Raw genomic sequence first — 26,754 nt, forward strand, 5'->3', positions numbered from 1 at the left:
GTTAAGTTACTGTGACCTCCACCACTTTTCCAAGGGGGATTAAAACCGTCTTGTTAAGCTACTCTGACATCCAAGTCTCTTCCAAGGGGCATTAAAACCGTCTTGTTAAGCTACTGCGACCTCCACCACTCTTCCAAGGGGCATTAAAACTGTCTTGTTAAGCTACTCTGACATCCACGTCTCTTCCAAGGGGCATTAAAAGCGTCTTGTTAAGCTACTGCGACCTCCACGTCTCTTCCAAGAGCCATTAAAGCCGTCTTGTTAAGCTACTGCGACCTCCACCACTCTTCCAAGGGTCATTAAAACCGTCTTGTTAAGCTACTCTGAGCTCCACGTCTCTTCCAAGGAGCATTAAAACAATCTTGTTAAGCTTCTCTGAACTCCACGTCTCTTCCAAGGGACATTAAAATCATCTTTGAAAGCTACTGTGACCTCCACGTCTCTTCCAAGGGCGATTAAAACAGTCTTGTTAAGCTACCTTGACCTCCACCACTCTTCCAAGGGGCATTAAAACCATCTTGTTAAGCTACTGTGACCTCTACCACTCTGCCACCTGGCATTACAACCGTCTTGTTAAACCACTTTGACCTCCACGTCTCTTCCAAGGGGCATGAAAACCGTCTTGTTAAGCTACTGTGACCTCCATCACTCTTCCAAGGGGCATTAAAACCGTCTTGTTAAACCACTCTGACCTCCACGTCTCTTCCAAGGGGCATTAAAACCATCTTGTTAAGCTTCTCTGAACTCCACGTCTCTTCCAAGGGACATTAAAATCGTCTTTTAAAGCTACTGTGACCTCCACGTCTCTTCCAAGGGTGGTTAAAACAGTCTTGTTAAGCTACCTTGACCTCCACCACTCTTCCAAGGGGCATTAAAACCATCTTGTTAAGCTACTGTGACCTCCACCACTCTGCCACGTGGCATTACAACCGTCTTGTTAAACCACTTTGACCTCCCCGTCTCTTCCAAGGGGCAATAAAACCGTCTTGTTAAGCTACTGTGACCTCCATCACTCTTCCAAGGGGCATTAAAACCGTCTTGTTAAACCACTCTGACCTCCACGTCTCTTTCAAGATGCATTAAAACCATCTTATTAATCTACTACGACCTCCAGCACTCTTCCAAGGGGCATTAAAACTGTCTTGTTAAGTTACTGTGACCTCCACCACTTTTCCAAGGGGGATTAAAACCGTCTTGTTAAGCTACTCTGACATCCACGTGTCTTCCAAGGGGCATTAAAACAGTCTTGTTAAGCTACTGCGACCTCCACCACTCTTCCAAGGGGCATTCAAAATGTCTTGTTAAGCTACTGTAACCTCCACCACTCTTTCAAGGGGCATTAAACCCGTCTTGTTAAGCCACTCTGAACTACACGTCTCTTCCAAGGGGCATTAAAACCGTCTTATTATGCTACTTTGACCTCTACCACCCTTCCAAGGGGCATTAATACCGTCTTGTTAAGCTACTGCGACCTCCACCACTCTTCCAAGGGGCATTAAAAATGTCTTGTTAAGCTACTGTGACCTCCAGCACTCTTCCAAGGGGAATTAAACCGCATTGCTAAGCCACTCTGACCTCCAAATCTCTTACAAGGGGCATTAATACCGTTTTGTTAAGCTACTGTGACCTCCACCACTCTTCCAAGGGGCATTAAAACTGTCTTGTTAAGCTACTGTGACCTCCACCTCTCTTCCAAGGGGCATTAAAACTGTCTTGTTAAGCATCTCTGACCTCCACTTCTCTTTCAAGGGGCATTAAAACCGTCTTGTTAAGCTACTGTGACCTCCACGTCTCTTCCAAGGGGCATTAAAACCGTCTTGTTAAGCTACTGCGTACTCCACCACTCTTCCAAGGGGCATTAAAACTGTCTTGTTAAGCTACTGTGACCTCCACCACTCTTCCAAGGGGCATTAAAACCGTCTTGTTAAGCTACTCTGAACTCCACGTCTCTTCCAAGGGGCATTAAAACCATCTTATTAAGCTACTGTGACCTCCACCCCTCTTCCAAGGGGCATTAAATCCGTCTTGTTAAACCACTCTGACCTCCACGTCTCTTCCAAGGGGCATTAAAACCGTCTTGTTAAGCTACTGCGACCTCCACCACTCTTCCAAGGGGCATTAAAAATGTCTTGTTAAGCTACTGTGACCTCCACCACTCTTTCAAGGGGCATTAAAACCGTCTTGTTAAGCCACTCTGAACTACACATCTCTTCCAAGGGGCATTAAAACCGTCTTTTTATGCTACTTTGACCTCTACCACTCTTCCAAGGGGCATTAAAACCGTCTTGTTAAGCTACTGTGACCTCCACCACTCTTCCAAGGGGCATTAAAACCGTCTTGTTAAACCACTCTGACCTCCACGTCTCTTTCAACAGGCATTAAAACCGTCTTGTTAAGCTACTACGACCTCCAGCACTCTTCCAATGGGCATTAAAACTGTCTTGTTAAGTTACTGTGACCTCCACCACTTTTCCAAGGGGGATTAAAACTGTCTTGTTAAGCTACTCTGACATCCACGTCTCTTCCAAGGGGCATTAAAGCCGTCTTGTTAAGCTACTGTGACCTCCACCACTCTTCCAAGGGTCATTAAAACCGTCTTGTTAAGCTACTCTGAGCTCCACGTCTCTTCCAAGGGGCATTAAAACCATCTTGTTAAGCTTCTCTGAACTCCACGTCTCTTCCAAGGGACATTAAAATCGTCTTGTAAAGCTACTGTGACCTCCACGTCTCTTCCAAGGGCCATTAAAACCGTCTTGTTTAGCTACCTTGACCTCCACCACTCTTCCAAGGGGCATTAAAACCATCTTGTTAAGCTACTGTGACCTCCACCACTCTGCCACGGGGCATTACAACCGTCTTGTTAAACCACTTTGACCTCCACGTCTCTTCCAAGGGGCATTAAAACCGTCTTGTTAAGCTACTCTGAACTCAACGTCTCTTCCAAGGGACATTAAAATCGTCTTGTTAAGCTACTGTGACCTCCACCACTCTTCCAAGGGGCATTAAAACCATCTTGTTAAGCTACTGTGACCTCCACCACTCTTCCAAGGGGCATTAAAACCGTCTTGTTAAACCACTCTGACCTCCACGTCTCTTTCAAGATGCATTAAAACCGTCTTGTTAAGCTACTACGACATCCAGCACTCTTCCAAGGGGCATTAAAACTGTCTTGTTAAGTTACTGTGACCTCCACCACTTTTCCAAGGGGGATTAAAACCGTCTTGTTAAGCTACTCTGACATCCAAGTCTCTTCCAAGGGGCATTAAAACCGTCTTGTTAAGCTACTGCGACCTCCACCACTCTTCCAAGGGGCATTAAAACCGTCTTGTTAAACCACTCTGACCTCCACGTCTCTTCCAAGGGGCATTAAAACCATCTTGTTAAGCTTCTCTGAACTCCACGTCTCTTCCAAGGGACATTAAAATCGTCTTTTAAAGCTACTGTGACCTCCACGTCTCTTCCAAGGGTGGTTAAAACAGTCTTGTTAAGCTACCTTGACCTCCACCACTCTTCCAAGGGGCATTAAAACCATCTTGTTAAGCTACTGTGACCTCCACCACTCTGCCACGTGGCATTACAACCGTCTTGTTAAACCACTTTGACCTCCCCGTCTCTTCCAAGGGGCATTAAAACCGTCTTGTTAAGCTACTGTGACCTCCAACACTCTTCCAAGGGGCATTAAAACCGTCTTGTTAAACCACTCTGACCTCCACGTCTCTTTCAAGATGCATTAAATCCATCTTATTAAGCTACTACGACCTCCAGCACTCTTCCAAGGGGCATTAAAACTGTCTTGTTAAGTTACTGTGACCTCCACCACTTTTCCAAGGGGGATTAAAACCGTCTTGTTAAGCTACTCTGACATCCACGTGTCTTCCAAGGGGCATTAAAACAGTCTTGTTAAGCTACTGCGACCTCCACCACTCTTCCAAGGGGCATTCAAAATGTCTTGTTAAGCTACTGTAACCTCCACCACTCTTTCAAGGGGCATTAAAACCGTCTTGTTAAGCCACTCTGAACTACACGTCTCTTCCAAGGGGCATTAAAACCGTCTTATTATGCTACTTTGACCTCTACCACTCTTCCAAGGGGCATTAATACCGTCTTGTTAAGCTACTGCGACCTCCACCACTCTTCCAAGGGGCATTAAAAATGTCTTGTTAAGCTACTGTGACCTCCAGCACTCTTCCAAGGGGAATTAAACCGCATTGCTAAGCCACTCTGACCTCCAAATCTCTTACAAGGGGCATTAATACCGTTTTGTTAAGCTACTGTGACCTCCACCACTCTTCCAAGGGGCATTAAAACTGTCTTGTTAAGCTACTGTGACCTCCACCTCTCTTCCAAGGGGCATTAAAACTGTCTTGTTAAGCATCTCTGACCTCCACTTCTCTTTCAAGGGGCATTAAAACCGTCTTGTTAAGCTACTGTGACCTCCACGTCTCTTCCAAGGGGCATTAAAACCGTCTTGTTAAGCTACTGCGAACTCCACCACTCTTCCAAGGGGCATTAAAACTGTCTTGTTAAGCTACTGTGACCTCCACCACTCTTCCAAGGGGCATTAAAACCGTCTTGTTAAGCTACTCTGAACTCCACGTCTCTTCCAAGGGGCATTAAAACCGTCTTGTTAAGCTACTGTGACCTCCACCACTCTTCCAAGTTGCATTAAAACCATCTTATTAAGCTACTGTGACCTCCACCCCTCTTCCAAGGGGCATTAAATCTGTCTTGTTAAACCACTCTGACCTCCACGTCTCTTCCAAGGGGCATTAAAACCGTCTTGTTAAGCTACTGCGACCTCCACCACTCTTCCAAGGGGCATTAAAAATGTCTTGTTAAGCTACTGTGACCTCCACCACTCTTTCAAGGGGCATTAAAACCGTCTTGTTAAGCCACTCTGAACTACACATCTCTTCCAAGGGGCATTAAAACCGTCTTTTTATGCTACTTTGACCTCTACCACTCTTCCAAGGGGCATTAAAACCGTCTTGTTAAGCTACTGTGACCTCCACCACTCTTCCAAGGGGCATTAAAACCGTCTTGTTAAACCACTCTGACCTCCACGTCTCTTTCAAGAGGCATTAAAACCGTCTTGTTAAGCTACTACGACCTCCAGCACTCTTCCAATGGGCATTAAAACTGTCTTGTTAAGTTACTGTGACCTCCACCACTTTTCCAAGGGGGATTAAAACTGTCTTGTTAAGCTACTCTGACATCCACGTCTCTTCCAAGGGGCATTAAAGCCGTCTTGTTAAGCTACTGTGACCTCCACCACTCTTCCAAGGGTCATTAAAACCGTCTTGTTAAGCTACTCTGAGCTCCACGTCTCTTCCAAGGGGCATTAAAACCATCTTGTTAAGCTTCTCTGAACTCCACGTCTCTTCCAAGGGACATTAAAATCGTCTTGTAAAGCTACTGTGACCTCCACGTCTCTTCCAAGGGCCATTAAAACCGTCTTGTTTAGCTACCTTGACCTCCACCACTCTTCCAAGGGGCATTAAAACCATCTTGTTAAGCTACTGTGACCTCCACCACTCTGCCACGGGGCATTACAACCGTCTTGTTAAACCACTTTGACCTCCACGTCTCTTCCAAGGGGCATTAAAACCGTCTTGTTAAGCTACTCTGAACTCAACGTCTCTTCCAAGGGACATTAAAATCGTCTTGTTAAGCTACTGTGACCTCCACCACTCTTCCAAGGGGCATTAAAACCATCTTGTTAAGCTACTGTGACCTCCACCACTCTTCCAAGGGGCATTAAAACCGTCTTGTTAAACCACTCTGACCTCCACGTCTCTTTCAAGATGCATTAAAACCGTCTTGTTAAGCTACTACGACATCCAGCACTCTTCCAAGGGGCATTAAAACTGTCTTGTTAAGTTACTGTGACCTCCACCACTTTTCCAAGGGGGATTAAAACCGTCTTGTTAAGCTACTCTGACATCCAAGTCTCTTCCAAGGGGCATTAAAACCGTCTTGTTAAGCTACTGCGACCTCCACCACTCTTCCAAGGGGCATTAAAACCGTCTTGTTAAACCACTCTGACCTCCACGTCTCTTCCAAGGGGCATTAAAACCATCTTGTTAAGCTTCTCTGAACTCCACGTCTCTTCCAAGGGACATTAAAATCGTCTTTTAAAGCTACTGTGACCTCCACGTCTCTTCCAAGGGTGGTTAAAACAGTCTTGTTAAGCTACCTTGACCTCCACCACTCTTCCAAGGGGCATTAAAACCATCTTGTTAAGCTACTGTGACCTCCACCACTCTGCCACGTGGCATTACAACCGTCTTGTTAAACCACTTTGACCTCCCCGTCTCTTCCAAGGGGCATTAAAACCGTCTTGTTAAGCTACTGTGACCTCCAACACTCTTCCAAGGGGCATTAAAACCGTCTTGTTAAACCACTCTGACCTCCACGTCTCTTTCAAGATGCATTAAAACCATCTTATTAAGCTACTACGACCTCCAGCACTCTTCCAAGGGGCATTAAAACTGTCTTGTTAAGTTACTGTGACCTCCACCACTTTTCCAAGGGGGATTAAAACCGTCTTGTTAAGCTACTCTGACATCCACGTGTCTTCCAAGGGGCATTAAAACAGTCTTGTTAAGCTACTGCGACCTCCACCACTCTTCCAAGGGGCATTCAAAATGTCTTGTTAAGCTACTGTAACCTCCACCACTCTTTCAAGGGGCATTAAAACCGTCTTGTTAAGCCACTCTGAACTACACGTCTCTTCCAAGGGGCATTAAAACCGTCTTATTATGCTACTTTGACCTCTACCACTCTTCCAAGGGGCATTAATACCGTCTTGTTAAGCTACTGCGACCTCCACCACTCTTCCAAGGGGCATTAAAAATGTCTTGTTAAGCTACTGTGACCTCCAGCACTCTTCCAAGGGGAATTAAACCGCATTGCTAAGCCACTCTGACCTCCAAATCTCTTACAAGGGGCATTAATACCGTTTTGTTAAGCTACTGTGACCTCCACCACTCTTCCAAGGGGCATTAAAACTGTATTGTTAAGCTACTGTGACCTCCACCTCTCTTCCAAGGGGCATTAAAACTGTCTTGTTAAGCATCTCTGACCTCCACTTCTCTTTCAAGGGGCATTAAAACCGTCTTGTTAAGCTACTGTGACCTCCACGTCTCTTCCAAGGGGCATTAAAACCGTCTTTTTAAGCTACTGCGAACTCCACCACTCTTCCAAGGGGCATTAAAACTGTCTTGTTAAGCTACTGTGACCTCCACCACTCTTCCAAGGGGCATTAAAACCGTCTTGTTAAGCTACTCTGAACTCCACGTCTCTTCCAAGGGGCATTAAAACCGTCTTGTTAAGCTACTGTGACCTCCACCACTCTTCCAAGTTGCATTAAAACCATCTTATTAAGCTACTGTGACCTCCACCCCTCTTCCAAGGGGCATTAAATCTGTCTTGTTAAACCACTCTGACCTCCACGTCTCTTCCAAGGGGCATTAAAACCGTCTTGTTAAGCTACTGCGACCTCCACCACTCTTCCAAGGGGCATTAAAAATGTCTTGTTAAGCTACTGTGACCTCCACCACTCTTTCAAGGGGCATTAAAACCGTCTTGTTAAGCCACTCTGAACTACACATCTCTTCCAAGGGGCATTAAAACCGTCTTTTTATGCTACTTTGACCTCTACCACTCTTCCAAGGGGCATTAAAACCGTCTTGTTAAGCTACTGTGACCTCCACCACTCTTCCAAGGGGCATTAAAACCGTCTTGTTAAACCACTCTGACCTCCACGTCTCTTTCAACAGGCATTAAAACCGTCTTGTTAAGCTACTACGACCTCCAGCACTCTTCCAATGGGCATTAAAACTGTCTTGTTAAGTTACTGTGACCTCCACCACTTTTCCAAGGGGGATTAAAACTGTCTTGTTAAGCTACTCTGACATCCACGTCTCTTCCAAGGGGCATTAAAGCCGTCTTGTTAAGCTACTGTGACCTCCACCACTCTTCCAAGGGTCATTAAAACCGTCTTGTTAAGCTACTCTGAGCTCCACGTCTCTTCCAAGGGGCATTAAAACCATCTTGTTAAGCTTCTCTGAACTCCACGTCTCTTCCAAGGGACATTAAAATCGTCTTGTAAAGCTACTGTGACCTCCACGTCTCTTCCAAGGGCCATTAAAACCGTCTTGTTTAGCTACCTTGACCTCCACCACTCTTCCAAGGGGCATTAAAACCATCTTGTTAAGCTACTGTGACCTCCACCACTCTGCCACGGGGCATTACAACCGTCTTGTTAAACCACTTTGACCTCCACGTCTCTTCCAAGGGGCATTAAAACCGTCTTGTTAAGCTACTCTGAACTCAACGTCTCTTCCAAGGGACATTAAAATCGTCTTGTTAAGCTACTGTGACCTCCACCACTCTTCCAAGGGGCATTAAAACCATCTTGTTAAGCTACTGTGACCTCCACCACTCTTCCAAGGGGCATTAAAACCGTCTTGTTAAACCACTCTGACCTCCACGTCTCTTTCAAGATGCATTAAAACCGTCTTGTTAAGCTACTACGACCTCCAGCACTCTTCCAAGGGGCATTAAAACTGTCTTGTTAAGTTACTGTGACCTCCACCACTTTTCCAAGGGGGATTAAAACCGTCTTGTTAAGCTACTCTGACATCCAAGTCTCTTCCAAGGGGCATTAAAACCGTCTTGTTAAGCTACTGCGACCTCCACCACTCTTCCAAGGGGCATTAAAACCGTCTTGTTAAACCACTCTGACCTCCACGTCTCTTCCAAGGGGCATTAAAACCATCTTGTTAAGCTTCTCTGAACTCCACGTCTCTTCCAAGGGACATTAAAATCGTCTTTTAAAGCTACTGTGACCTCCACGTCTCTTCCAAGGGTGGTTAAAACAGTCTTGTTAAGCTACCTTGACCTCCACCACTCTTCCAAGGGGCATTAAAACCATCTTGTTAAGCTACTGTGACCTCCACCACTCTGCCACGTGGCATTACAACCGTCTTGTTAAACCACTTTGACCTCCCCGTCTCTTCCAAGGGGCATTAAAACCGTCTTGTTAAGCTACTGTGACCTCCATCACTCTACCAAGGGGCATTAAAACCGTCTTGTTAAACCACTCTGACCTCCACGTCTCTTTCAAGATGCATTAAAACCATCTTATTAAGCTACTACGACCTCCAGCACTCTTCCAAGGGGCATTAAAACTGTCTTGTTAAGTTACTGTGACCTCCACCACTTTTCCAAGGGGGATTAAAACCGTCTTGTTAAGCTACTCTGACATCCACGTGTCTTCCAAGGGGCATTAAAACAGTCTTGTTAAGCTACTGCGACCTCCACCACTCTTCCAAGGGGCATTCAAAATGTCTTGTTAAGCTACTGTAACCTCCACCACTCTTTCAAGGGGCATTAAAACCGTCTTGTTAAGCCACTCTGAACTACACGTCTCTTCCAAGGGGCATTAAAACCGTCTTATTATGCTACTTTGACCTCTACCACTCTTCCAAGGGGCATTAATACCGTCTTGTTAAGCTACTGCGACCTCCACCACTCTTCTAAGGGGCATTAAAAATGTCTTGTTAAGCTACTGTGACCTCCAGCACTCTTCCAAGGGGAATTAAACCGCATTGCTAAGCCACTCTGACCTCCAAATCTCTTACAAGGGGCATTAATACCGTTTTATTAAGCTACTGTGACCTCCACCACTCTTCCAAGGGGCATTAAAACTGTCTTGTTAAGCTACTGTGACCTCCACCTCTCTTCCAAGGGGCATTAAAACTGTCTTGTTAAGCATCTCTGACCTCCACTTCTCTTTCAAGGGGCATTAAAACCGTCTTGTTAAGCTACTGTGACCTCCACGTCTCTTCCAAGGGGCATTAAAACCGTCTTGTTAAGCTACTGCGAACTCCACCACTCTTCCAAGGGGCATTAAAACTGTCTTGTTAAGCTACTGTGACCTCCACCACTCTTCCAAGGGGCATTAAAACCGTCTTGTTAAGCTACTCTGAACTCCACGTCTCTTCCAAGGGGCATTAAAACCGTCTTGTTAAGCTACTGTGACCTCCACCACTCTTCCAAGTTGCATTAAAACCATCTTATTAAGCTACTGTGACCTCCACCCCTCTTCCAAGGGGCATTAAATCCGTCTTGTTAAACCACTCTGACCTCCACGTCTCTTCCAAGGGGCATTAAAACCGTCTTGTTAAGCTACTGCGACCTCCACCACTCTTCCAAGGGGCATTAAAAATGTCTTGTTAAGCTACTGTGACCTCCACCACTCTTTCAAGGGGCATTAAAACCGTCTTGTTAAGCCACTCTGAACTACACATCTCTTCCAAGGGGCATTAAAACCGTCTTTTTATGCTACTTTGACCTCTACCACTCTTCCAAGGGGCATTAAAACCGTCTTGTTAAGCTACTGTGACCTCCACCACTCTTCCAAGGGGCATTAAAACCGTCTTGTTAAACCACTCTGACCTCCACGTCTCTTTCAAGAGGCATTAAAACCGTCTTGTTAAGCTACTACGACCTCCAGCACTCTTCCAATGGGCATTAAAACTGTCTTGTTAAGTTACTGTGACCTCCACCACTTTTCCAAGGGGGATTAAAACTGTCTTGTTAAGCTACTCTGACATCCACGTCTCTTCCAAGGGGCATTAAAGCCGTCTTGTTAAGCTACTGTGACCTCCACCACTCTTCCAAGGGTCATTAAAACCGTCTTGTTAATCTACTCTGAGCTCCACGTCTCTTCCAAGGGGCATTAAAACCATCTTGTTAAGCTTCTCTGAACTCCACGTCTCTTCCAAGGGACATTAAAATCGTCTTGTAAAGCTACTGTGACCTCCACGTCTCTTCCAAGGGCCATTAAAACCGTCTTGTTTAGCTACCTTGACCTCCACCACTCTTCCAAGGGGCATTAAAACCATCTTGTTAAGCTACTGTGACCTCCACCACTCTGCCACGGGGCATTACAACCGTCTTGTTAAACCACTTTGACCTCCACGTCTCTTCCAAGGGGCATTAAAACCGTCTTGTTAAGCTACTCTGAACTCAACGTCTCTTCCAAGGGACATTAAAATCGTCTTGTTAAGCTACTGTGACCTCCACCACTCTTCCAAGGGGCATTAAAACCATCTTGTTAAGCTACTGTGACCTCCACCACTCTTCCAAGGGGCATTAAAACCGTCTTGTTAAACCACTCTGACCTCCACGTCTCTTTCAAGATGCATTAAAACCGTCTTGTTAAGCTACTACGACCTCCAGCACTCTTCCAAGGGGCATTAAAACTGTCTTGTTAAGTTACTGTGACCTCCACCACTTTTCCAAGGGGGATTAAAACCGTCTTGTTAAGCTACTCTGACATCCAAGTCTCTTCCAAGGGGCATTAAAACCGTCTTGTTAAGCTACTGCGACCTCCACCACTCTTCCAAGGGGCATTAAAACTGTCTTGTTAAGCTACTCTGACATCCACGTCTCTTCCAAGGGGCATTAAAAGCGTCTTGTTAAGCTACTGCGACCTCCACGTCTCTTCCAAGGGCCATTAAAGCCGTCTTGTTAAGCTACTGCGACCTCCACCACTCTTCCAAGGGTCATTAAAACCGTCTTGTTAAGCTACTCTGAGCTCCACGTCTCTTCCAAGGAGCATTAAAACCATCTTGTTAAGCTTCTCTGAACTCCACGTCTCTTCCAAGGGACATTAAAATCATCTTTTAAAGCTACTGTGACCTCCACGTCTCTTCCAAGGGCGATTAAAACAGTCTTGTTAAGCTACCTTGACCTCCACCACTCTTCCAAGGGGCATTAAAACCATCTTGTTAAGCTACTGTGACCTCTACCACTCTGCTACCTGGCATTACAACCGTCTTGTTAAACCACTTTGACCTCCACGTCTCTTCCAAGGGGCATTAAAACCGTCTTGTTAAGCTACTGTGACCTCCATCACTCTTCCAAGGGGCATTAAAACCGTCTTGTTAAACCACTCTGACCTCCACGTCTCTTCCAAGGGGCATTAAAACCATCTTGTTAAGCTTCTCTGAACTCCACGTCTCTTCCAAGGGACATTAAAATCGTCTTTTAAAGCTACTGTGACCTCCACGTCTCTTCCAAGGGTGGTTAAAACAGTCTTGTTAAGCTACCTTGACCTCCACCACTCTTCCAAGGGGCATTAAAACCATCTTGTTAAGCTACTGTGACCTCCACCACTCTGCCACGTGGCATTACAACCGTCTTGTTAAACCACTTTGACCTCCCCGTCTCTTCCAAGGGGCATTAAAACCGTCTTGTTAAGCTACTGTGACCTCCATCACTCTTCCAAGGGGCATTAAAACCGTCTTGTTAAACCACTCTGACCTCCACGTCTCTTTCAAGATGCATTAAAACCATCTTATTAAGCTACTACGACCTCCAGCACTCTTCCAAGGGGCATTAAAACTGTCTTGTTAAGTTAGTGTGACCTCCACCACTTTTCCAAGGGGGATTAAAACCGTCTTGTTAAGCTACTCTGACATCCACGTGTCTTCCAAGGGGCATTAAAACAGTCTTGTTAAGCTACTGCGACCTCCACCACTCTTCCAAGGGGCATTCAAAATGTCTTGTTAAGCTACTGTGACCTCCACCACTCTTTCAAGGGGCATTAAAACCGTCTTGTTAAGCCACTCTGAACTACACGTCTCTTCCAAGGGGCATTAAAACCGTCTTATTATGCTACTTTGACCTCTACCACTCTTCCAAGGGGCATTAATACCGTCTTGTTAAGCTACTGCGACCTCCACCACTCTTCCAAGGGGCATTAAAAATGTCTTGTTAAGCTACTGTGACCTCCAGCACTCTTCCAAGGGGAATTAAACCGCATTGCTAAGCCACTCTGACCTCCATATCTCTTACAAGGGGCATTAATACCGTTTTGTTAAGCTACTGTGACCTCCACCACTCTTCCAATGGGCATTAAAACTGTCTTGTTAAGCTACTGTGACCTCCACCTCTCTTCCAAGGGGCATTAAAACTGTCTTGTTAAGCATCTCTGACCTCCACTTCTCTTTCAAGGGGCATTAAAACCGTCTTGTTAAGCTACTGTGACCTCCACGTCTCTTCCAAGGGGCATTAAAACCGTCTTGTTAAGCTACTGCGAACTCCACCACTCTTCCAAGGGGCATTAAAACTGTCTTGTTAAGCTACTGTGACCTCCACCACTCTTCCAAGGGGCATTAAAACCGTCTTGTTAAGCTACTCTGAACTCCACGTCTCTTCCAAGGGGCATTAAAACCGTCTTGTTAAGCTACTGTGACCTCCACCACTCTTCCAAGTTGCATTAAAACCATCTTATTAAGCTACTGTGACCTCCACCCCTCTTCCAAGGGGCATTAAATCCGTCTTGTTAAACCACTCTGACCTCCACGTCTCTTCCAAGGGGCATTAAAACCGTCTTGTTAAGCTACTGCGACCTCCACCACTCTTCCAAGGGGCATTAAAAATGTCTTGTTAAGCTACTGTGACCTCCACCACTCTTTCAAGGGGCATTAAAACCGTCTTGTTAAGCCACTCTGAACTACACATCTCTTCCAAGGGGCATTAAAACCGTCTTTTTATGCTACTTTGACCTCTACCACTCTTCCAAGGGGCATTAAAACCGTCTTGTTAAGCTACTGCGACCTCCACCACTCTTCCAAGGGGCATTAAAAATGTCTTGTTAAGCTACTGTGACCTCCAGCACTCTTCCAAGGGGAATTAAACCGCCTTGTTAAGCCACTCTGACCTCCACATCTCTTCCAAGGGGCATTAATACCATTTTGTTAAGCTATAGTGATCTCCACCACTCTTCCAAGGGGCATTAAAACTGTCTATTTAAGCTACTGTGACCTCCACCTCTCTTCCAAGGGGCATTAAAACTGTCTTGTTAAGCTTCTCTGACCTCCACTTCTCTTCCAAGGGGCATTAAAACTGTCTTGTTAAGCTACTGTGACCTCCACGTCTCTTCCAAGGGGCATTAAAACCGTCTTGTTAAGCTACTGCGACCTCCACCACTCTTCCAAGTTGCATTAAAACCATCTTATTAAGCTACTGTGACCTCCACCCCTCTTCCAAGGGGCATTGAATCCGTCTTGTTAAACCACTCTGACCTCCACGTCTCTTCCAAGGGGCATTAAAACCGTCTTGTTAAGCTACTGCGACCTCCATCACTCTTCCAAGGGGCATTAAAACTGTCTTGTTAGGCTACTGTGACCTCCACCACTCTTCCAAGGGGCATTAAAACAGTCTTGTTAAGCTATACCTAACTCAACGTCTCTTCCAAGGGGCATTAAAACCGTCTTTTTAAGCTACTGTGACCTCCACCACTCTTCCAAGGGGCATTAAAACCATCTTGTTAAGCTACTGTGACCTCCACCACTCTTCCAAGGGGTATTAAAACCGTCTTGTTAAACCACTCTGAACTCCACGTCTCTTCCAAGGGGCATAAAACCATCTTGTTAAGCTACTGCGACCTCCACCACTCTTCCAAGGGGCCTTACAACTGTCTTATTAAGCTACTGTGAAATCCACCACTCTTGCAAGGTGCATTAAAACCGTCTTGTTAAGCTACTCTGAACTCCACGTCTCTTCCAAGGGGCAATAAAAACGTCTTGTTAAGCTACTGCGACCTCCAGCATTCTTCCAAGGGGCCTTACAACTGTCTTATTAAGCTACTGTGAAATCCACCACTCTTGCAAGGTGCATTAAAACCGTCTTGTTAAGCTACTCTAAACTCCACGTCTCTTCCAAGGGACATTAAAACCGTCTTCTTAAGCTACTGTGACATCCACTACTTTTCCAAGGTGAATTAAAACCGTCTTGTTAAACCAGTCTGACCTCCACATCTCTTCCAAGGGGCATTAAAACCGTCTTGTTAAGCTACTGCGACCTCCACCACTCTTCCAAGGGGCAGTAAAACCGTCTTGTTAAGCTACTCTGACCTTCACGTCTCTTCCAAGGGGCATTAAAACCGTCTTGTTAAGCTACTGCGACCTGCACCACTCTTCCAAGGGGCATTAAAACCATCTTGTTAAGCTACTCTGAACTCCACGTCTCTTCCAAGGGGCATTGAACGTCTTGTTAAGCTACTGTGACCTCCACCACTCTTCCAATGGGCATTAAAACCGTCTTGTTAAGCTACTCTGAACTCCACGTCTCTTCCAAGGGGCATTAAAACCGACTTGTTAAGCTACTGCAACCTCCATTACTCTTCCAAGGGGCATTTAAACCGTCTTGTTAAGCTACTCTGAACTCTACGTCTCTTCCAAGGGGCATAAAACCGTCTTGTTAAGCTAATGCGACCTCCACCATTCTTCAAAGGGGCCTTAAAACTGTCTTGTTAAGTTACTGTGACCTCCACCACTCTTGCAAGGGGCATTAAAACCGTCTTTTAAATCTACTCTGAACTCCACGTCTCTTCCAAGGGGCACTAAAAACCGTCTTGTTAAGCTACTTCGACCTCCAGCACTCTTCCAAGGTGCATTAAAACCGTCTTGTTAAGCTACTCTGAACTCCACATCTATTCCAAGGGGGCATTAAAACCGTCTTGTTAAGCTACTCTGAACTCCACGTCTCTTCCAAGGGGCATTAAAACCGTCTAGTTAAACCACTCTGACCTCCACGTCTCTTCCAAGGGGCATTAAAACCGTCTTGTTAAGCTACTGCGACCTCCACCACTCTTCCAAGGGGCATTAAAACTGTCTTGTTAAGCTACTCTGACATCCACGTCTCTTCCAAGTGGCATTAAAACCGTCTTGTTAAGCTACTCTGAACTCCACGTCTCTTCTAGGGGGCATTAAAACTGTCTTGTCAAGCTACTGCGACCTGCACCACTCTTCCAAGGGGCATTATAACCATCTTGTTAAGCTACTCTGAACTCCACGTCTCTTCCAAGGGGCATTAAAACCATCTTGTTAAGCTTCTCTGAACTGCACGTCTCTTCCAAGGGACATTAAAATCGTCATGTAAAGCTACTGTGACCTCCACGTCTCTTCCAAGGGCCATTAAAACCGTCTTGTTTAGCTACCTTGACCTCCACCACTCTTCCAAGGGGCATTAAAACCATCTTGTTAAGCTACTGTGACCTCCACCACTCTGCCACGGGGCATTACAACCGTCTTGTTAAACCACTTTGACCTCCACGTCTCTTCCAAGGGGCATTAAAACCGTCTTGTTAAGCTACTCTGAACTCAACGTCTCTTCCAAGGGACATTAAAATCGTCTTGTTAAGCTACTGTGACCTCCACCACTCTTCCAAGGGGCATTAAAACCATCTTGTTAAGCTACTGTGACCTCCACCACTCTTCCAAGGGGCATTAAAACCGTCTTGTTAAACCACTCTGACCTCCACGTCTCTTTCAAGATGCATTAAAACCGTCTTGTTAAGCTACTACGACCTCCAGCACTCTTCCAAGGGGCATTAAAACTGTCTTGTTAAGTTACTGTGACCTCCACCACTTTTCCAAGGGGGATTAAAACCGTCTTGTTAAGCTACTCTGACATCCACGTCTCTTCCAAGGGGCATTAAAACCGTCTTGTTAAGCTACTGCGACCTCCACCACTCTTCCAAGGGGCATTAAAACTGTCTTGTTAAGCTACTCTGACATCCACGTCTCTTCCAAGGGGCATTAAAACCGTCTTGTTAAGCTACTCTGAACTCCACGTATCTTCTAGGGGGCATTAAAACTGTCTTGTCAAGCTACTGCGACCTGCACCACTCTTCCAAGGGGCATTATAACGATCTTGTTAAGCTACTCTGAACTCCACGTCTCTTCCAAGGGGCATTAAAACCGTCTTGTTAAGCTACTGTGATCTCCACCACTCTTCCAAGGGGCATTAAAACCGTCTTGTTAAGCTACTGTGACCTCCACCACTCTTCCAAGGGGCATTAAAACTGTCTTGTTACGCTACTATGACCTCCACCACTCTTCCAAGGGACATTAAAACCGTCTTGTTAAGCTACTCTGAACTCAACGTCTCTTCCAAGGGGCATTAAAACCGTCTTGTTAAGCTACTGTGACCTCCACCACTCTTCCAAGCGGCATTAAAACCGTCTTGTTAAGCTACTGTGACCTCCACCACTCTTCCAAGGGGCATTAAAACCGTCTTGATAAACCACTCTGACCTCCACGTCTCTTTCAAGAGGCATTAAAACCGTCTTGTTAAGCTACTACGACCTCCAGCACTCTTCCAAGGGGCATTAAAACTGTCTTGTTAAGTTACTGTGACCTCCACCACTTTTCCAAGGGGGATTAAAACTGTCTTGTTAAGCTACTCTGATATCCACATCTCTTCCAAGGGGCATTAAAGCTGTCTTGTTAAGCTACTGTGACCTCCACCACTCTTCCAAGGGTCATTAAAACCGTCTTGTTAAGCTACTCTGAGCTCCACGTCTCTTCCAAGGGGCATTAAAACCATCTTGTTAAGCTTCTCTGAACTCCACGTCTCTTCGAAGGGACATTAAAATTGTCTTGTAAAGCTAATGTGACCTCCACGTCTCTTCCAAGGGCCATTAAAACCGTCTTGTTTAGCTACCTTGACCTCCACCACTCTTCCAAGGGGCATTAAAACCATCTTGTTAAGCTACTGTGACCTCCACCACTCTGCCACGGGGCATTACAACCGTCTTGTTAAACCACTTTGACCTCCACGTCTCTTCCAAGGGGCATTAAAACCGTCTTGTTAAGCTACTCTGAACTCAACGTCTCTTCCAAAGGACATTAAAATCGTCTTGTTAAGCTACTGTGACCTCCACCACTCTTCCAAGGGGCATTAAAACCATCTTGTTAAACCACTCTGACCTCCACGTCTCTTTCAAGATGCATTAAAACCGTCTTGTTAAGCTACTACGACCTCCAGCACTCTTTCAAGGGGCATTAAAACTGTCTTGTTAAGTTACTGTGACCTCCACCACTTTTCCAAGGGGGATTAAAACCGTCTTGTTAAGCTACTCTGACATTCACGTCTCTTCCAAGGGGCATTAAAACCGTCTTGTTAAGCTACTGCGACCTCCACCACTCTTCCAAGGGGCATTAAAACTGTCTTGTTAAGCTACTCTGACATCCACGTCTCTTCCAAGGGGCATTAAAACTGTCTTGTTAAGCTACTGCGACCTCCACGTCTCTTCCAAGGGCCATTAAAGCCGTCTTGTTAAGCTACTGCGACCTCCACCACTCTTCCAAGGGTCATTAAAACCGTATTGTTAAGCTACTCTGAGCTCCACGTCTCTTCCAAGGGGCATTAAAACCATCTTGTTAAGCTTCTCTGAACTCCACGTCTCTTCCAAGGGACATTAAAATCGTCTTTTAAAGCTACTGTGACCTCCACGTCTCTTCCAAGGGCGATTAAAACAGTCTTGTTAAGCTACCTTGACCTCCACCACTCTTCCAAGGGGCATTAAAACCATCTTGTTAAGCTACTGTGACCTCCACCACTCTGCCACGTGGCATTACAACCGTCTTGTTAAACCACTTTGACCTCCACGTCTCTTCCAAGGGGCATTAAAACCGTCTTGTTAAGCTAGTGTGACCTCCATCACTCTTCCAAGGGGCATTAAAATCGTCTTGTTAAACCACTCTGACCTCCACGTCTCTTCCAAGGGGCATTAAAACCATCTTGTTAAGCTTCTCTGAACTCCACGTCTCTTCCAAGGGACATTAAAATCGCCTTTTAAAGCTACTGTGACCTCCATGTCTCTTCCAAGGGCGATTAAATCAGTCTTGTTAAGCTACCTTGACCTCCACCACTCTTCCAAGGGGCATTAAAACCATCTTGTTAAGCTACTGTGACCTCCACCACTCTGCCACGTGGTATTACAACCGTCTTGTTAAACAACTTTGACCTCCACGTCTCTTCCAAGGGGCATTAAAACCGTCTTGTTAAGCTACTGTGACCTCCATCACTCTTCCAAGGGGCATTAAAACCGTCTTGTTAAACCACTCTGACCTCCACGTCTCTTTCAAGATGCATTAAAACCATCTTGTTAAGCTACTACGACCTCCAGCACTCTTCCAAGGGGCATTAAAACTGTCTTGTTAAGTTACTGTGACCTCCACCACTTTTCCAAGGGGGATTAAAACCGTCTTGTTAAGCTACTCTGACATCCACGTCTCTTCCAAGGGGCATTAAAACAGTCTTGTTAAGCTACTGCGACCTCCACCACTCTTCCAAGGGGCATTCAAAATGTCTTGTTAAGCTACTGTGACCTCCACCACTCTTTCAAGGGGCATTAAAACCGTCTTGTTAAGCCACTCTGAACTACACGTCTCTTCCAAGGGGCATTAAAACCGTCTTATTATGCTACTTTGACCTCTACCACTCTTCCAAGGGGCATTAATACCGTCTTGTTAAGCTACTGCGACCTCCACCACTCTTCCAAGGGGCATTAAAACTGTCTTGTTAAGCTACTGTGACCTCCACCTCTCTTCCAAGGGGCATTAAAACTGTCTTGTTAAGCTTCTCTGACCTCCACTTCTCTTCCAAGGGGCATTAAAACCGTCTTGTTAAACTACTGTGACCTCCACTTCTCTTCCAAGGGGCATTAAAACCGTCTTGTTAAGCTACTGCGAACTCCACCACTCTTCCAAGGGGCATTAAAACTGTCTTGTTAAGCTACTGTGACCTCCACCACTCTTCCAAGGGGCATTAAAACCGTCTTGTTAAGCTACTCTGAACTCCACGTCTCTTCCAAGGGGCATTAAAACCGTCTTATTAAGCTACTGTGACCTCCACCACTCTTCCAAGTTGCATTAAAACCATCTTATTAAGCTACTGTGACCTCCACCCCTCTTCCAAGGGGCATTAAATCCGTCTTGTTAAACCACTCTGACCTCCACGTCTCTTCCAAGGGGCATTAAAACCGTCTTGTTAAGCTACTGCGACCTCCACCACTCTTCCAAGGGGCATTAAAAATGTCTTGTTAAGCTACTGTGACCTCCACCACTCTTTCAAGGGGCATTAAAACCGTCTTGTTAAGCCACTCTGAACTACACATCTCTTCCAAGGGGCATTAAAACCGTCTTTTTATGCTACTTTGACCTCTACCACTCTTCCAAGGGGCATTAAAACCGTCTTGTTAAGCTACTGCGACCTCCACCACTCTTCCAAGGGGCATTAAAAATGTCTTGTTAAGCTACTGTGACCTCCAGCACTCTTCCAAGGGGAATTAAACCGCCTTGTTAAGCCACTCTGACCTCCACATCTCTTCCAAGGTGCATTAATACCATTTTGTTAAGCTATTGTGATCTCCACCACTCTTCCAAGGGGCATTAAAACTGTCTTTTTAAGCTACTGTGACCTCCACCTCTCTTCCAATGGGCATTAAAACTGTCTTGTTAAGCTTCTCTGACCTCCACTTCTCTTCCAAGGGGCATTAAAACTGTCTTGTTAAGCTACTGTGACCTCCACGTCTCTTCCAAGGGGCATTAAAACCGTCTTGTTAAGCTACTGCGAACTCCACCACTCTTCCAAGGGGCATTAAAACTGTCTTGTTAAGCTACTGTGACCTCCACCACTCTTCCAAGGGGCATTAACAACGTCTTGTTAAGCTACTCTGAACTCCACGTCTCTTCCAAGGGGCATTAAAACCGTCTTGTTAAGCTACTGTGACCTCCACCACTCTTCCAAGTTGCATTAAAACCATCTTATTAAGCTACTGTGACCTCCACCCCTCTTCCAAGGGGCATTAAATCCGTCTTGTTAAACCACTCTGACCTCCATGTCTCTTCCAAGGGGCATTAAAACCGTCTTGTTAAGCTACTGCGACCTCCAGCACTCTTCCAAGGGGCATTAAAACTGTCTTTTTAAGCTCTTGTGACCTCCACCACTCTTCCAAGGGGCATTAAAACTGTCTTGTTAAGCTACTCTGACCTCCACGTCTCTTCCAAGGGGCATTAAAACCGTCTTGCTAAGCTACTCTGAACTCCACGTCTCTTCCAAGTGGCATTAAAACCGTCTTGTTAAGCTAGTGTGACCTCCACGTCTCTTCCAAGGGGCATTAAAACCGTCCTGTTAAGCTACTGTGACTTCCACCACTCTTCCAAGGGGCATTAAAACCGTCTTGTTAAACCACTCTGATCTCCACGTCTCTACCATGGGGCATTGAAATGTTGTTTTTAATTAACTCTAACCTCCACGACTCTTCCAACGGGCATTGCATTTCCTCCTAATTTTAGTCTGCTTTTGCTTTTAAATGCATAGGCGAACACCAAGGGAGACACACTCCCCAATAATGGGTAGAAGGTTTTTAGTACGCTGTAATCCATGTCTGTTTCAAGGGGCATTGCAGTTTCTCATAATTTTTGGAAAGCCTTCCATTCACTGCTTAGGCCAACAGTATACAGGAGACCCAGTTGCTATAAATGGAAAAAACGGTTTAGTTAAGGCCGTCTGACCTCCATGTCACTTCTAAGGGACATTGGAGGGCCTCAAAATTTTTGGTAGGCATTGCACTCACTGTATGCCCTATAACTATGTAGCCGAACCGCTCCTTTTGGTACAGAAACATATCCTACAAGACATGTGTGGTTGACTGGCCTGATATTGATGTGAATGGTCCCTGTTCCTCCTGCTCTTTCTCCTTAGCCACCACCTCATCCATCATTCATCACCTGAAGCTTTGTTTTAAAGGGAGTTATAGAACTGGGATAGTAGCAGGAAAACATCCAGCAATCCTCGGAGGAGGTAGGATATGCTCCAAAACGCTAACCACCTCAGGCCTAGCCACTACTACATACATGCGCTTGCATTCCAAGAAACAGAAAGCTAAGGAGATGGATAGCCTCATGATCATGAATAATTTACTCGTTGTGTAGGAGGCTGACCACTGCTGCTGTCTACCTTCTGAACTTTGTGTTGAAGCCTGATTGACCCAGGACCCACAATCCTCTATGTCTGGAGGACTTGTTGCATCCCAGTGTCCAACTGTGTCCCAGCTTCCACAATACTAACCCAGTGTGAAGGCGTCAGTCAGATGGACTATCCCTGGCTACATTCACTTGTCCACGTTTTTGTGGTTAGACTGTCCTTCAAATAGGGGCGGCTGGGGACCGTTTATGGACACCCGGCCACCCCCAGGCGGATGGGGACCGTGTGTGGGCACCCGGCCGTGGGGCGGCTGGGGATTGAGTATGGACACCCGGCCGCCCCCTGGCGGCTGGTGACCAAGCGTGGACACCCGGCCGCCGGGTGGCTGGGGACTGAGTATGGATACCAGGCCGCCGACGCAGCCATGACGTGGTGGCCAGATTCCGCCTCCACATGCCTAAAAGGCCCAATTTCAAGTGCAAGCAAGCAAGCAGTATGGTATTGCAGCCTGGAGGTGGGTGGGTGGCAGGCTGCATACTTGCGCTTGCATTGCAAGGAATGGGGGAGGTACAATTGAACACTGCCCAGGCACAAGGACTTGCACGGGGATAGTTGCAAGTCTGCATCTTCTGATGCGGCAAGGATCACTTCTGATGGGCACACTTTTAGGCAGTGACCTGGGTGTCAGAGATGCTTCCAGGGGTCTTCCCCATGCTGTCCCCATGTCTTTTCAGCACTGTCTGCATGTGTCACACAGCACATGGCCAGATAAGGTTGTAAAATGTTAAAATGACATTTCCCGGTGAATGCATTTGTCACGGATGAAAGCAATACAAAAGTGCAAAAACGCATAAAAAATGCTACTTGTGAACATAGCCCAAGGAGTGGAGGAGTATTTTTGTTTATTTATTTTACCTTATACACAAGTCTTTACCCTGGAAAGAATGTTCCTTAACATATTTCACAGGAAAACAGTTTCACCTTCGTTTTTGAACATTTTATTGTGAGCCCGTAAAAGTGGCTTAATACCTCTGACCACGTTGTTGACAGCAGTGACCTGGGGTTCAGAAATGCTTCCTGGGGCGATCCCCATGCTGTCCCCATGTCATTTGAGCACTGTCACTATCGTTTTGGGCACTTTTTAGGCTTTCTACAGACTGCTGGGGGTGCCGCCGCAAAAATGCTCGGGTCTCCCATAGACTAACATTGGGCTCGTTGCTCGTGGTCGAGCACCCGAGTATCACGGTGAGCTCGGCCCAAGCTTCGAGCACCCGAGCATTTTAGTGCTCGCTCAACACTACAAGAAACCCTAAATTGTTATAACTTTCCCTCTCTAGTGACAGCAGCTATTTTTCAGATGTACTCCCATCCTCATGCCAAGATCAAACTTAATAATTCACTCACTTAATCATTTACTATACATAATGGTACTAGACAGGGTTGTCCACTTTCACCTCTACTTTTCATAATGGTGATGGAACCTTTGATTAAGTCTATCAATTTTTGCAAAGACATTAGGGGCATTAGTATACAAGGAATTCATCACAAAACTATGGCCTTCGCTGATGACCTTCTTGTTACAATGACGCAACCCTGCAAAGGCATTCCGGCCCTTATTCAAATTTTAGAGAATTATGGCTCCCTATCCAACTTTAAAATAAATTTATCCAAATCTGAAGCTCTAGGAATAAACATACCTATAAGTATTTTAGCTCATCTTAAATCCCAATTTCCTTTTAATTGGCCAGTTAAATATACAGTATAAAGTACCTGGGCATTAAGATTAGCACATCAAATAAAGATCTCTTTAACTTAAACTACAAACAACTCCTTACTTCAATTCTAGACCAAACTAAAAAATGGAAGGCCCCATTTCTCTCCTGGATGGGTAGAAAAAACTTAATTAAAGGTATCCTGTTGCCTAAACTCATATACCTTTTTCAAATGTTACCCATTGCTCTTCCAAAATCATTCCTTTCTAAAATCAATTTTAGGTTCTTTAAGTACATCTGGAGCAAACACCGACCAGGGCTTAACTCGCACACACTCTCATTATCAAAGAGACTTGGAGGCATGGGAGCTCCTAATATATATAACTATTATTTAGCCGCCACACTGTCTAGGACTATTGAGTGGATAAGGAAACCAAACGAGAAACCCTGGCTTTCTTTAGAGGAACATATGTTTTCCATCCAATTGCGGTCAATTATTCTATCCCCCTCTACACTTACGCATAAAATTTAATTCTACAACCTCCTAAACACGCACATCAGCTAAATGTTGGAAACTAGTTGCGGTTCACCTTTCTCCAACCCCGTCCCCACTAGTTCGAATATCAGATATCATAGCTCCAGACCTAGATAATGACACAACCTCTGCTACATCACCTCTAATTAATCAGTTATACAACGAAGGCTCCTTTATCTCCTTCCAAGAACTAAAGACACTACCCACAATGTCAAACTACACCTTTATCCATTACGAATCCTTAAAGAAAACAATACGACAAATCATATCTAGAGGAGATCCCACAAGATCGCTAACTGTATTCGAAACCATGTGCTCACAGGTAAAAACCTTGCAAAAAGTACTTTCATCACTCTACAATATTTTAATTACAAGAGAAGCCTCTTCGAAAAGAGCTTTCTTACTGAAATGGGAAAAATAACTAGGTTCTATTTTTACTGAACCGCAAATTAAACACATTTATAAATTCTCCCATGGCCCTTCACAATGCGTTAAAGTCCAAGAAAATAGCTACAAAATACTTACCCAATGGTACACCACTCCTCTCCAGATGTTACCACCTCAGATCTTTGCTGGAGATGTGAAAGTGAAAAAGGTTCATACCTCCATGCTTGGTGGTCTTTTCAGATCATTCAAATATTTTGGAAAATCTTATCTCAAATCCTGTCTGAAGTTCTTCACATGCATGTTTTTCTAACGCCTGAACATATTTTCTTAAATCTACAGTACCTTTAGACCCAAACAAAAAATCTGAATCAAAATTAGCCTTTTTCATCTTATCAGCAAGTAAACTCCTTATTCCCGCGCTCTGGCGCACACCTAACATCCCAAATAAGAAACAATTGATTCTTAAAATTGACCAATTGTTTCATATTGAAGAAGTGGCTGCTCTTTCGCAAAAAAACGTTTTTCACTCAAGTCTGGGCTCCATGGGAAACATTTAGGAAATCAGTTAAATTTATTTCCTTAATCACTTAGATTTTACTTATGGGATTGTAAAATCTTTAACTTATCTTTGGACCTATTCCTCCCCTTCCCCCCCTCTAATTCTTCCCACCCCCCCCCCATTCCTTTCCTATTTAATTAAATTAATAGAATCTTTAACTCTGACTCTATTGTTTAACTTTGTTATTATTGAATAATCGTCTAAAATTGTTAATTGTAGGGATTATCCTTGTTTTCGTTAAAAAAAAATGAATCACCTACTTCAGTTTTCTTCTCTTTGTCGGATCTCATCCTAACCTTCGTCTTGACTCAACTGCCACTTCTTTTTGATTTCTAAATTTGCCCTTTCTGTAAAATCTGTTTTCCAGTTATTATTTCGCCATTGATGTATTTCCGATTTGTCTTTACTTTTTGTTTCATGATAAATAAATCATTTAAAAACAAAAAACAGTATAGGAGACCCACTTGTTAATAATGGGAACAACAAAGCATAGCCGGCTGATGGCTCTCTAACAATAGCGAGGGCCGACTGCTGGCCTTTTAAGAATAGTAAGGGCTGTCTGATGGCCCTATAAAAATAGGCTTTATGACTTTCAGAGTCCCTCCATCATAAATAAAACAGGATGTGTCTGATGATGTGTCACACACCACATTGCCAGATAAGGTTGTAAAATGGTAAAATGACATTTCCCGGTGAATGCATTTGTCTTAAAAAATAATGTAAAAAAACCCAAAACAATAGGATCTTTCTTTAGTATAAAAAAAAGCGTCACCAATTTAACCTCAATGTAATCACATTGTTCAGCTGCTGCACCTCTTCCTCCATCTCCGAAATGACCACATCAGTCACAAGCTGACAGCACTGCTGCACTGCCTTGGCCAAGCGGCAACAGGCTGTGCTGAAGATAACATGCTTAATGCTTAGGTGACAAACTGCCCAGCGCTGCAGAGTTGTTGAAAGCTGTAATTACAGCCTGATCTGTGGCTCTCTCCGCTGAACATACAGCCAGGCATAGTCGTGTGTGACAATGGGTGGAGCCTGGTGACGGAGAAATGACAGCCGGAGTAGGTATGGTTTACCTTTATGCCAGTCCTTTCACCGAGCTAAAGAATATGGCTGTGGTGAAATACAACTCCCACTGAGAAGCTGTTTCAGATTGAAAAACATTGTGCCCACCAGAAGATTTGATTCTGAGGGCTCACCTTTCTCTCCCACTCAAGAGCCCCATAGCAGCTGCAAAGTTAGCGCTATGATGAACTCTCCTGAGGTAGAAGCCAAGGCACACCAGAGGATTCTCTGGTGGGACCGTCCAACCCTGCCGAGAAGCAGTCCTGGCTAAGAAAAGTGTGGGGGAAGGTTCCCGGACACTCTATGGCTGCTTTTTTAATGTGGATTGGACGTGCTTATGCATGTTATTTCTCAAACCGCATTGGAGATCAGGCCATTGCCCAACTCTGTAGTCATGAAATTAAATGTGAAAAGAAAGATGTGTGCGTCAAAGTACCACCGACAAGTGTGAGTTGATGTTGGACGGGCTGCCATTGCTTCTGCAACAAGCTGCATTAGAGGGCTTCCTGGAAGAAACGACACACAGAGTAGATACGGTTTCCCTCTATGCCAGTCCTTTCACCGAGCTAAATACAATTCAGCAAAAAAAGCTGTGGACTGGCTCCGCACTATCCCTGGCCACATTCACCTGTCCACGTGTTTGTGGTTAGGCGGTCCTTCCCAGTAAGTGCACTGGGGAGGGCACGGGTAATGTTGTG

Source organism: Phyllobates terribilis, unplaced genomic scaffold (genome assembly GCF_046119375.1).
Source record: "Phyllobates terribilis strain yellow unplaced genomic scaffold, ASM4611937v1 Scaffold_5__5_contigs__length_657084704, whole genome shotgun sequence".
NCBI lineage: Eukaryota > Metazoa > Chordata > Amphibia > Anura > Dendrobatidae > Phyllobates > Phyllobates terribilis.